The sequence below is a fragment of the Humulus lupulus genome, chromosome 4 (assembly GCF_963169125.1).
Source record: "Humulus lupulus chromosome 4, drHumLupu1.1, whole genome shotgun sequence".
Taxonomy (NCBI): Eukaryota; Viridiplantae; Streptophyta; class Magnoliopsida; order Rosales; family Cannabaceae; genus Humulus; species Humulus lupulus.
In genome coordinates, this window is record NC_084796.1 from 220468302 (window position 1) to 220481935 (window position 13634).

Here is a 13634-nt window from a genome sequence, read left to right on the forward strand (position 1 = left end):
GTATAACACAAATTTATAAGTATTGAAATTTGTTATATAATCGACTATAAACAATATAATTAAACACTTACCTATTTATTAAAATAACATAGAAAGTGTGCTATCGTTGACAGTATAATAACACATCTGTATAACAATGATAAAGTGTTATGTAAGTACCCTGACCTACGATAACATAGTCGGTCTTAACACGTCAAAAAGTGTTATGGTATGTTTTGATAACACATTTTTTGTCTTATTAAAAGCTTTTTTTCTTGTAGTGTGGTTTTCTTTCAAAAAGCAAGTTAATTGCTATCTTGCACTTTCGAAAATAATTTTCCCTCGTGGTATCTTTCTCATGGAGCTTTACTTCTTCAAGCTCCTCAAATGGTTTAAGATCGGCCCTTTCTTCAACTCTAGGGTCGATCTCTTCTTCTATCTAGAAGACAAATCTGTCTATCTCCCTAATAACTACAAGCGTCTGTGCACTTGTTTGGCTTCTTCCTCTCATGGAAATGCTATAGCATTCCCTTGCAGCGAGCTGGTCTCCCTTCAGCGTCCCGATGCCACTAGACGTTGGGAAATTGACGGCCAATGCCTAACAGACAATATTTCCCCCAGCCCAATCAGGGCTGGTCTCCCGAGCAATACGTTGTAGGCCGATGGGGCGTCCACCACCACAAACTCCATCATCTTGGTTGCCGATATTGAATAGTCTCCCAAGGTTACAGGGAGTACAATGGATCTCATACAAGCAATTCCTTCCCCGAAAAATTCCTACAACATTGTTGCACAAGCTTTCAAATCTCGAAGCATGAGTCCCATCTTATCTAGAGTGCCCTTATAAAGGATATTAACAGATGTTTCGTTATCTATCAGGACTTTGCACACCCTTTTGTTCGCGAGTTAAAGTGTGATGACCAGGGGATCGTTATGAGGAAACTAGACATTCGACACATCCTCTTCTGTAAAAGTGATGGGTTGAGTTTCAACCCTTTGTTGCTTCGAAGCTCATGGTTCAGGCTCGTAGGGAGAATCGTCTCCAGTCTTGAGCTCGTTTACGTGTATTTTCTGGGCATTTCTGCCTGATCCGGCAAGGTACGGTCCCCCGAAGATGGTCACCACATCCTTCCCATCTATTGGGGGTGGACAATCATCCTCCCGTGCTCAGGAATTGTTGTTATGCTGGGTAGGTTGCGTAGGCGCTGCCTCTGCCTTGACAAGGCTTGATTGGTATTCCGGTTTCTCACATATTGCTGAAATATCCTCTAGAGATCAAGCTTTCGATCTCATCTTTCAATTGTCGGCATTCATCAGTGGTATATCTGACATCCCTGTGGAATCTGCAATACTTATTGGAGTCCCTCTTCACCTTCTGATTCTGAATTGGGTCAGGTCGCCTAAATGAGACCTGATTCTCATTAGCGAGGAAATTATTTCCTGGGTCTCATTGAGCTCGATGTAAACCGTATAAATGGAGAAGTACTTGTCTCCCTTCTTCTTTTTCACCCCGTCTGCCTCGGAGTTATTCCCTTCATTTTTCTTTCTTTTTGAAGGGTTATCTCCGGAGAGTTGTGATGTCGATGGGGTAGCCAAGGTCGAGGCTGAGTTAACATTTGTCATGGTAATTATGGGCTGAGGGGTAAGTTTTAATGCTGACCTCGCCTCCTCTACATTGACAAATCTCTGGGCCCTCTTATTGAACTTGGTTATTGTCCTTATAGGCTTTCTTTACATATCATCCCAAAAGGGACTCCCTGGTAATATACCAGCTCTTACAGCCATAAGGTGACCATTGTCATCGACGTTGCAGGCTCGTGCTACCTCTATGTTAAACCTCGCGAGGTAACTTTTCAACGATTCTCCCTGTTGTTGTCTGACATTGGTTAAAGTCGAGACTTCAGGCCTGACACCTACCATGGCCTTGAACTATTTCTTAAATTCCTTTTCTAACTAATCCTAAGATGAGATCAATTGACTTCTAAATTTTTCAAACCAGTTTTTGTTGGTCCTATTAGAGTGGTTGGAAACAACATACACCGGATCTCATAACCAACATTGTTGGCTCGCATGATGGTATTGAATGTGCTCAGGTGTTTGTATGGATCTGAGTTCCCGTCAAATGGAGCTACATGGGGTATCTTGAACCCCTGAGGAATGGTGTATTGGAAATATGAGGAGAAAACGGCACGAGCTCCTCATCGGAGTCATCATCTTTGTCCTTGTTCCTTTCATCCTGAAAGAGCCTGAACACCTTTTCGAGCTGGTTTATTCTCTCCTTGACCAAGTCCACTTGTGCTTAGGGGAGCTGGTTATTGTTTTAAGAACTCTAGCTCCCTGTTCTGATATAGGGTTATATCGATTCCCATATGTCGATTGTTTTTTACTGTTCAAATGGTCGAGCAAATCAGGGTTTACAGGATTGGCTTGACCCCAGTTCTGGTTCAGGTGATCTCAAAGACCAGGATGATTTCCATGATTCCCAGTGTCCCTAGGTTCGATATTATACACGCTTACAGACCTAGTAAGGTCTAGGCTCCCACTCATGAAACTGACGTTTCACTCTGGTTGATGGGCTTGGTGGTTACGAGATGGATCTTCCACCGGCCTTCTTGCTTCAGTTATTTGTGATCTTGACATACGGCATCCTGCCGGTTAGGCAGCCCTGTGCCCTCGAGTTGCTTCCCTCTCGCCCCCATGTCCAGATCTGGTTCGATGGTTCCCATCTTGACTGCCACTGCGAGGGGGCCTTTGTGGTGCAAGCTCCCCTGCCTGGTTCCTATGAGGAGCTGGTCGGGGTGCCTCTCGAACTAGTGAGGGGTGTCTTATAGGAAATGGCAGATGTCTTATAGGAGATGAGGGTGGCCTCCCATTTTTGGGCCTGGAAGGTCAAGAATTGTTCTGGACAGGTTCCTAGTTGTTCCTGACAGGTTCAATGTTAGAGTTCCGAGCTGTTGGAGGAGCTCAGTTATTCCATGTTCCTTTAGTTACTTCCACATTCGGGTTTCCAGTAGTATCAGTTTGAGTATTTCTCCTAGGGCGTTCATCTCCAGGGTTTGCCCTGGGCCTTGGCTAAGCCTGCTGAGTCTGCTGAGCCCTTTGTTCAGCTCTCCTTGTGGTCGTACTCCCTCGGGGATGTCCTCTGGGCCTTCGAGGTGGTGCCTAGACCTTAACGGCCTGCCTGGCCAATTCTTCATTGCGCCTTGTGGCCTCTGAAAATTGTTGGTGCAGTTGGCGATCCTCCATTTCAACAATGGGGATATACCTCTCTGTATTATAATAGAGGTCCTCATCAGGCCTGGGTGTAGGTGGTCCCTGGGAGTCAGAGGGCGCACTCCCCTCATTTGGATCGTGGTCTGTCATTGGTTGCTTCCCAAGTCACCATGGGTAATCTTTTGGGCGAGGATTTTTCTCCTCGAGTATTTGGGGCAATAGTCACCCACCAGTACCTGGGTTTTTCGCGGCGGCCATTGGTAATTCAAGATGTTTCTGACTAAACATTCCAACGATTTGCTTAATGCTGTCAAAGAGAGCACCAATCTGTTGACGTCGTTTTTCTTCAACTTAAATCTGAAGAACACTAAACAATCATTTAAGTAAATAAGGAAGAACATTTTGATTTTTACGTGGTTCAGCAGTAAAAATCTGCCTAGTCCACGAGTCAATATTATTGATTTGTGATATTCTCCCAGAGCTTTTACAAAGCAATTTAGTAGAGTGGTCTCCGTACCAAATTGTGCGTGTCCACAAAAGAAATTATCCAGGCTATTAATAGACCTGGTTAACAAAATATCTTCCCCTTATTTCAAGAAGTTACAATTCAAAATTGAAATAAATATAATTAAATGCATTAATAACATCATATCCCATGATAATTGAGATTTAATATCAAATAACAACAAATCCCTAAGGAATAGGGATCTCCTAACAGTTGTCGTGTACAAAGCGCGTTGCTGAACTCGAACGCAAGGTTTACATGTTTTTAAGATCGACCAACACTTCGAGCTCGTTATTATAGTCAGCCTCATCCTTAGCCAAGGATTTCATCGAGCTCAATCTTCGGAAACCAACACCTTTGAGCTCGTACTAAGACTCGAATTACACACATGCCTCGGGGAAGATTCGTTCTTTCGAGCTTGATGCTTGTGCTCGATCACCAATAGGAACAAGTCATGAATCATTCACATTTATACAAGTGTTGAGCCATTACTAGTCATTTTCGAGCTTACGCTTACGAGCCTACATTTCGAGACTCATTTATGATAGTGTCAAAATTTAGGTGTAACATAAATTATTAGATTTTGGACCGTCAAAACTAAGGTTATATATTCAAATTGATATTTTGTTGGTTTGATTTTGTGAAGATTTTTTTAGGAGCTTTAGACGGGACACATATTGAGGTGCATGTGAGTGAAATTGACAAGCCAAGATATTGAAATAGAAAGGGCAAGGTTACCACCAATGTGTTAGGAGTTTGTGATCGAAATATGAATTTTATATTTGTTTTACTAGGTTGGAAAGGTTCAACATCAAATTCAAGAGATCTTTGAGATGCAATAACTAGAGCACATGGATTAAGAGTTCCCACAGGTAGACAGTTACTCTTTTGAAAGGTGCAATACACTATTTATGATAGTATATCCCAAGAGCCTCCAATAATATACGTATGTTATTTTTGTTAGGTTCTTATTACCTTGTGGATGTTTTTTATACCAATTGTGAAGGGTTTCTTGCACCATAAAAAGGAACAAGATATCATTTGTCAGAATGTCAAGATGGATGTGTACCTACAAATGAGAAAGAAATCTTTAATATGAAACATTCTTTTGGTAGAAATATTATAGAACGTTGTTTTGGTTTGCTTAAGATTCGATGGGCAATATTGAGAAGCCCACTTTTTATCCCATCGAAACCTAATAATTGATTGTTGTCTTCTTCATAATTTTATAAGGAGAGAAATGTCATACGATCCTATGGAAGGAATACTTGATGCACAAGATAGCTCACAAAATCAAACTCATGATGATCTAAATATTATTTCCACTATTGAATCATCGGGTGCATGAACTACTTGGAGAGATGTTTAGGCAACAAATATGTTTGATGAATGGAGAGCAAATAGAGGTCGTAGACATTAGCATTTTGTTGTATTAAATGTTATTTTCAATGCTCCTAATTTATCTTGTTGAATTTATAAGAAATTGAAATGCATGAGACCTTCGTTTCAGTTATGTAATACAATAAAAGTATGTCTTATGTTTTTTAGTGTTTATATTTAAGTTTATTTTGTGTTTTATAATTAGTATTTGTTGTATATCATTGTATTCCAATATTTGTATTGTATAGGAATGGAAAGTGGAGGCAACATGCAAACGCTAACAATCAAAAGAAAGGGGATCGTCGTACTTGGACAATTATGGAGGAGGAATCATTATTGAGCATTTTAGAGTTATTTGTGCTACGTGGCTATTGTTGTGAGAATGAAACCTTCAATTCTGGTACATACCCATTAGTTGAAAAAGAACTCCAAGTCAAGTGTCCTAATTCTAGATTGAAAGCAAATCCTCACATTGAGTCAAAGAAGAAAACATTGAAGAGACAATATTTTATAGTATTTAACATGTTAAACACGAGTGGGCTTGGTTGGAATGATACTTTGAAATGCATTGAGGTTGATAGTTTTGAAGTATGGAATGCATATGTAAGGGTACTTATTTTATTAAATTTGATTGATTGATTTTTATATTGATCAATACCAGAAAACATATATTCTAACTTATTGCTTATTATTTCAAAGCCACAAAGAAGCTGGTGGATGGAGGGGTAAACAATTTCCTATGTATGAAAGGTTGGCTAACATCTTTGGAGCTGGTTGCGCAATCGAAAAAGCTGCTAAAACTCTAACTGATAAGGATGAAGTAGTTGATCTTGAAGATGATGATGACCACAATGGAATGCAAGAATAATCATCCTAATCCCCCATGTTTGTCAACCAATCTAGTGCTAGTAATCAATCCCAAACTGGTAAAAAGAAGTGAGCAAGACCAGGTTCAAATATTTTTGTTGGGTTAGAAAATCTAGCAAAATCTTTTGATAAAATGATGGAGAAATCACATGAGGAAATGAACTTGCTCAATGACTTACTAAATAATAGAGATAATAGTAAGATACATGACTCTGTTAGGGAAGAGATCACCAAGTTGAACCTCCTCGTTGCTCATCAAATCTGTAATGCCCACAAATATTCAATAAAATCACATAATAAATTCAAGCGTAGAAAAATAATAATAAATGGTGCCATTTTATTATAAACAATGCAATAGGGTACCCAGTCAAAAGAAAACATACTTTAGAATCTTTAATGCATAAAATAATGTAAAATAAAGCAACATTATTAATCTCTTATTTAAAATAATTAAAAACTAATAAAAATCGTGTGTGCCCTTTGACCATCATCAGCTATATGATCCTCACTGATAAACACTGCTGATTAGAATCAACTTGTACTAATCAATCTAACGTTCTATCTGGTTTTATCTACACATATAAAACATAAGGAGTGAGTTTATAAGCCCAGTAAGGAAATACATACAAACACACAAGTATAACAATCACATAATACCTAGCAAAAAGTTTACTTAACAATTCTTATATCACATGCATATACCTATTAAACATAGCCATACAAAATCATACATAAACCTTATTAATATCATAGCTTAATCAAAAAGTGAACCTGGGAAAGACCAAGGATATCCTTATGCTATCCCAAAAATTGGCATGTATGACGTGGCACTAGAATTGGACATGTGGATTAGGCTAGGCAGACTCCTCAGCAAATTGGTCGATGTATACCTGTAGGGTATACGACAAGTTACTGCTCGACATACTATCTCCAGAGGTTCAGCTGCTCAGCAGGACCACCAGAAACTTGCTGATCAGTATGATAGGCTGACTGGTCGAAATACACTTGACAAATGAATAACAGTCACTGCTCGATACGCTTGCCAAGAGAGAAGCTAGTCGGTATGACAAACAGACATACCTGCTAAGATGAAAGCAGTTTCACTGTCCATTAGCACTCCGCAAGAATTGCCCAACCACCCACAAAAAGTGCCTGACAGCCCTGCAGACTCGGTCAAACCTCCTAACAAATAGGACTGTAACTACCTGCGAGAAAAAATGGATATTTCCCTATCAATTATGATCAAGCACAACCCTTGGGCAAGAGGGATAGTATAAATACAAATTATACACCACAGTGGAGGGGGCTTCAAGAAAATTGCCGACCGACCAGCACAAAAAACAGACCGAGCAACCTGTCTTGGCACTTAGCAGCGATTTTGCCATTCTGTATTGTCTTTTACACCTAGAAATCTACTTTTATTCACTGGTTATCTTGTGTAAACCCTTAAGATTAATACAAATCTAAGAGGAAGTAGGTTATTACCAATCCTTGGGGTCGAACCTCTATAAATCCTAGTGTTCTTTATTATTTATTGTTCATTATTACTAGGTTCTTCGCTCATTTATGGTTCATTGATTGTCTAATTGAAAGCTCTCTCATTAATTATTTTGACTGCGTGTCAGTTGGCTAAAAAACAGTCAACATTTTGGTGCTTTCATTGAGAACCTAAGACAATCACATTCAGATTCTATTGCTGCAAGGATGGTAGTCTCAACCAAAAGTTCAAGCCAAGAGCCTCCAGAGCCCGAGGCTGAAGTCTCTCACCAAGTCCCACCAATGAGAAATTTCAATGAGTAGCGAAGTTACTTGCTGCCAAGAAATCCATCTGGTGCCGGAGGGCAAACTGTTGGTCCCACTGCACCAGGACGCGGAGATGCTGTCTATGTTGGAATCACCCATGTAGGAACGTTTGGTGGAGCTGCTGCACGGGGTACCAATCAGCCAGGACCAAGAGCTGGAGGTCTTGGATGGTATGACCCCCATGTAGACATTGAAGGACTTGACCTTGATATTGATCAGATGAGGGAAGTCATGGGGCAGATGCAAGATCATCTTGCTACCATGAACCAAGGGCAAGCTAGTGCTCAGGAGGCCCTTAATGAGACTTTCGAAAAACAAAGGAGATACTTCCAAGAATGGATGGATCGAAATGCCTGGGAGGTGCAGGCCCGTTAGGAGAAAATGGAACGTCGGACTAGAGAAGTTGCTGAATCCATCCGCAATTATATGCAACAGTAGCAAACCCAATGTATGGGAATTGTAGCTGGAACTACTACCTGTTGGGTTTTATGCCCTTATAAAACCATGTCGGACATGTAGCACGATTTCATATTATCAATAAAAGTAGTAGAAATCATTTAGTTTGACAACCGTGTTGCTTGCTTGTTTTATTACATGATTATTGAAATAATACAAACATTTATAAAATCTCGAACATATGGATAATTACAATTATAGTGACTAGGTCACAATGTATTATAGTTGTAATTATATGTTCAAAAGCACAAGTCCTAAGATTAGATCAATGCATTGGATTTTCACTGATTAGGCAATCTACGATATGATCTACTTACACATTCAGGGTGTGATGTCTTGTCCAAGGCTTCGACCAAGTAGATAAGATCGGATGTATTTAGTTACATCGGACTAGGACTGATATTGATTATTGATTGATAAATAAGTATCGTTGTTATCAAATCTAATCAATGTCACAACGTTGACCATATATTAAGTCGATCTTAATTCTGAGTGATAATATTCTACTAATTATATTATTTAAATCTTTTGACTTGTTCGTTACCAGCTTACCCTACGGTCTAGCTCCTACTTACATCTTGGAGATTTATTAGTGTAATTGAGTGGGAGTATTATTCATAGATTCGAAATCTATAACTTCTGTATAAGAAGTGAAAAGATGATTTCCTTAATTGCTTTGTTCAAAAGGTTAAATGATTGAGATCTCATTTCTGTGATTAAGTTCACGGAAATATCATTTATAAGGAACTTAGTGGGAGTTAAGGATAAAATACTGATGAGGGGTAAAACGGTAATTTGCACCCAGCTCGTTAGTAAGTCATCGATAGAGGATTGACTGATTGTAATGGTTATAACAATGGATAACGTATTTATGGTTTTGAAAATACGTTCTATGAATTCAAGAGTTCAATTCCGAATCTATAGTGGAGTCACGAGGAATTAATAAGGTAGTGAAATTATTCGTAAATAAATTCATGGTAACTTGTTGGAGCTTGATTTCATGGATCCATGGTCCCCGCATCACCTTTGAGTAAATCATCTAGAATGTCTCAATTATTTGATTTAATTATCAATTAGGATTTTTAAAGTTGACTAGGTCAATTTTGGAAAATTTACAGAGATATGAGATTTAGAGAATAAAAGAGAATCTTTGGGTAAATTTATTAATATTGATAAATTGGTATCAATATAAATAAATAATATTAAATCAAGTTTCAAATTATAATTAGTTAATTTGAATAAGGATTTAATTAATTAATTAATTAATTAAAATAAAAGGTTTTGAATTTAGGCCCAGTTGGTATTTAAATTCAAAACAAAGAGATTGGGCCCAAGTCCATTTATGGCAGCCCAAGGCTTTTATTTTTGTTTATTATTTTTAATTAATTTAAATTTAAATAAATCCCATTAAGTTGCCTATATAAGGAATATGATATCTAGGGTTTTCATGAGAAAGCAAGTCAGTCTCAGTTGATTTGGGTAAGTGAAAACCTAGACAGTCTAACCTTTCTTGGCCACTCTCTCTTCTTCATCTCTGGAAGATCTCTATCTCATGTGTTGAGAACCAGCCCACACTAGTTCTAGGTTGATCAAAGGCTTGGTGAGGAAGACTATGTTGCTGATCTTGTTCAATCTCTTGATAATACTCTGCTACAGAAAGGAATCAAGGGTTAGAGAGATTGAAGGATGGAGTTGTTCCAGTTCTGCTGCGTAATGTAAGTTTTTGCTTTACTCTGTATTTGTATCAATTTCATAGGAGCATGTTCTAGGAATTTGCATGTTTGTTTGATAATATGTAAATTGCATGAAAATAAATAAAGATCCTGGAATTAGTTTCTCCTACAATTGGCCTCAGAGACATAAGTTGTTAGTTTATTTTCATGAATGAACATGTATGAAATTGATTGATATGTTAGGTGTTAATTGGATGGTACATATTATTGGTGTATGTGTTATGATTTCTTATGTAAATTTAGCAATAATTTGGTTGTTTTGGATTTAAAAACTGCGCAGATTATTTTTTGGACTGTTTTTTTTTTTTTTTGCATTGTGTGTGCTGGGCACGCATGGAGCCGCCGACAGGACCCAGCCGTACGGACGGCTGTATGGCGTCGGTGCCGGAACCCGCGCGAGGCATTTTTTGCAAAAAAAAAAAATATTTTATTTTTTTAATTATTTTTAAATTGGATATTTTGTGCAGTTAAGTTTAAAATAATTAAAATTGATTATCTGATAATTTTATATATATTTTTTCTTTTTAAAATATTTTGAATTTGTTATCTGATAATTAGGACATTCTAAGATATTTTTTTTATTTTCTTATAAATAAAATATTAAAATTAGTTATCTGATTATTCAAGATATTTTTATTGTTTAAAATATTTATTATTAGTTATAAGATAATACTAGATATTTTAAATTTGGTTAAAAGATATTTTGATATTTTAAAATTTGTTAAAATATTTTAAAATAAAATATATTATCATTCCTAACAACTTAACAACCTTGGTTAAATTAATTATTTGAAATTGAATTTTGTTTGATAAATTCTATTTTAATTAATTTAATATTTTATAACTTGTTTAATTAATTATATTGAATTTTGTCCGATGAATTCTATGTTAATTAATTATGGTATTTTACAAAATAGTATATTGTTGTGGTATATTTTCATAATTTAATAATACATGCTTATAAAGTAACATGTTAGGCTCATCCAATTATTAACATATCAAGCATCATTATTAAGTTATTTTTTGCATTTGGGCTTTAAATATAAGTATAATGATGACCCAATTTTTGCGTTTAAAAAAATGTGGGAAAACTCAAATAAAACTTTCATAAAATGTTAGGTTTTATTTGGGCCCAATTGAACATGTAAAGTTTAAATTCCTCTCTTGTGGGTGATTCTACTTGTGAAGGCCCATTTGCTTTGCATTACTAGATTGGGCCTAATCAATTGAATAACAATTAATAAAACAAAGGTTCAAATTCCTGTCTTTTTGGGCTTTGTGTGGAAGTTAGGGAGCCTTAGTAGTGGGTCCAACATCTTGAACCCAGCTCTCTTCCATGCAAGCTCGAATTGTTAAGGCTTATTTACCTAAGTTGGACTTAATTGTATTAGGTTATTCCTATTAGTTGGACCTAATAATTGATTAGAAACATATTAATTCTAATTGTTGGATTAATTCTCAATGGTAATTTTAGAATTAATGGAAAAATGATAAACTATGGTTTGTTGATTATTTTTATAATTTGGCGAACCTTAGTTGGTTTATTGATTATTTTGATAATTTGGAAAACCAAAGTTGATATTTTTCAAAAAGAATAAAATACTAAAATATTTAATAATGATTTTTTTAAAATTTCAATTCGATCTCCACCGTTGATTTAACAAGGTTAGAGTTCAGTGGGGCCTCATGGCGCTCTGATTTCGTCTCCCTACGGAAGGTGTTCACTGGACTTCTTAACATGGTTAAATTTCCTAGGATAGATGGTTATAGATGGACCTTCTATAGACTCATCCCTACGGTGACTATAGGAATTAAGTCTATAATAATCGAAATCGTGGGTCAAACTCATAAAGTAAGAAATATTTGTGACTCTCGCCTACCGGGACACATGAGTTTTCGTTACTTTGATCGGATGGAATAGGTAGTTAATAAAAGTCTATGACGTTTTATTAATTGAGATGTTTCTCTATTTAACAACGTGAATATTTGTGACTCTCGCCTACCGGGACACATGGGTTCATGGCTAGCTAAAGTACCTAAGAAATAGAAGATAAGTGTTTTAGTATTTTGCTTATCTCAAAACATTTTGTATGTTATGCTATTTCTAAAATATTTAATGAATAAATGTTTGTCAAGCAATGCGTTGATTTCTACTTAGTTGATAATAGAAGCTCTAGGCTTCCCACCTCATACTCTCTCACATCTCTAAAATGTTACTCTATGGTGAGAACCTCGCGAAATTTTTGTCCAACATCAACATGGTGTTGACTTTAGACAACATCGAGTTTGTGATAATCAAAGATATTCCTATTTTTCCCATGCAACGATCACCAAATCCTTCAAAGAGGATTGTTGATGGTAGTTCGAGCAAATGAAATAATACTAATACTACTAAACAAGCTCAAGGAGAAGCTGCTTTGAGCTTCTTCTTCGAAGAGAAAGAGAGGAAGAAATTCATACAAAAAAAAAAAAGAACAAGAAGTCAACTGGCAAGGCACCAAATGCTACAAAGCATCTTGGAGCAAGGCCTGATTATAAGTACACAAAAAGGGGAGTGTTTCCAACTGCAAGGAGACTGGGAATTGGAACAAGATTTCCCGAAACTCAAGGCATATGGAACCCAAAATAATTAAATTTGTCTTGGATGCATGTGGTTTTAGAGGATGATACTTTGGTTTTGGATCGCTGAATCACAATCTACTAAACATGCATGTACCTTTTTACACTTTTAGCATTGGGAAAGCCATGAAGGATAAAAAGCCACGGCATGGTATCCATCAAGGGTTGTTCGTATCAAACAAGGCAAAAGGATAAGCTTGAATGAATTTTGAAAATAAATATATTGTTTTAAGACAATGTTTATTTTATTCCGATTTTGAATAGAAATTTTAATTTAAGTTTTTCTTATTACATCAACAACAATTTGTAGTTACTTTCACAAGTAATAAAATCATATTTCTTTAAATGGATGTGAATTGTGGGGTGGATGTATGAAAAGCAGGCTATACCTATTGAACTGTATGTTATAAATAATGAGTTGTTTAAGACAACTAATTCTAGGACCGTTAAATGAAAAAATGTAAATAACGTTAGAAATGACGTACCTTTGGCATTTTCGCTTTGGTCATATTTGTTATGATAGGATTCAAAGACTGACAAAGGTTGGGCCTTTGAGGGAACTCACCTAGGGTGACCTACCTGTTTGTGAATCTAGTCTCGAGGGCAGAATGACAAAGCGTCCATTCTCTGTGATAGAAGAAAGGGCCAAAGAACCACTAGGGCTAGTATGTTCAAATGTCTGGGGACATATGAATGTTCAAGCGAGGGGTGGTTATGAGTATTTCGTCACCTTCATCGACGATTGCTCTAAAGACTCATGTAAGTACCTAAAGCATAGGAATTCTGCGAATTTGTTAAGAAGTTTAAAGAATTCATTGCTATGGCTTTAAAACCAAATTAGGTAAAACGTTAAAGATCTTGCGATCTGATAGGGGTGGAGGATATTTGGATAATTAGAACCAAGATCATTTAATTGAACTTGAGGATTTGTCTAAAACAACTGCCCCAAGGACTCCGCAACAGAACAGTGTTAATGAGCGGTGTGAATCGCACATTTATAAAAATGTGTGTTCTATGATAAGCTATTAAACTCTGCCAACTTCTTACCCAGATCTTTTCTGGAGACATACTACCTAGAC

At 36.7% G+C, this 13634-nt stretch overlaps 1 long non-coding RNA gene across 2 annotated transcripts; it reads left to right on the forward strand.

The window, feature by feature from the left end:
• The first annotated feature begins 18 nt into the window (after positions 1 to 18).
• LOC133831223 (uncharacterized) lies at positions 19 to 6184 on the forward strand. Of its 2 annotated transcripts, XR_009892442.1 has the most exons (4): positions 19 to 4569; positions 4662 to 5103; positions 5326 to 5680; positions 5777 to 6184. It is a non-coding gene; the product is annotated as an uncharacterized LOC133831223 (long non-coding RNA). The 2 variants fall into 2 exon arrangements; XR_009892441.1 differs by lacking the exon at positions 4662 to 5103 and having other exon boundaries at positions 29 to 4569.
• The last annotated feature ends 7450 nt before the right edge of the window (positions 6185 to 13634 follow it).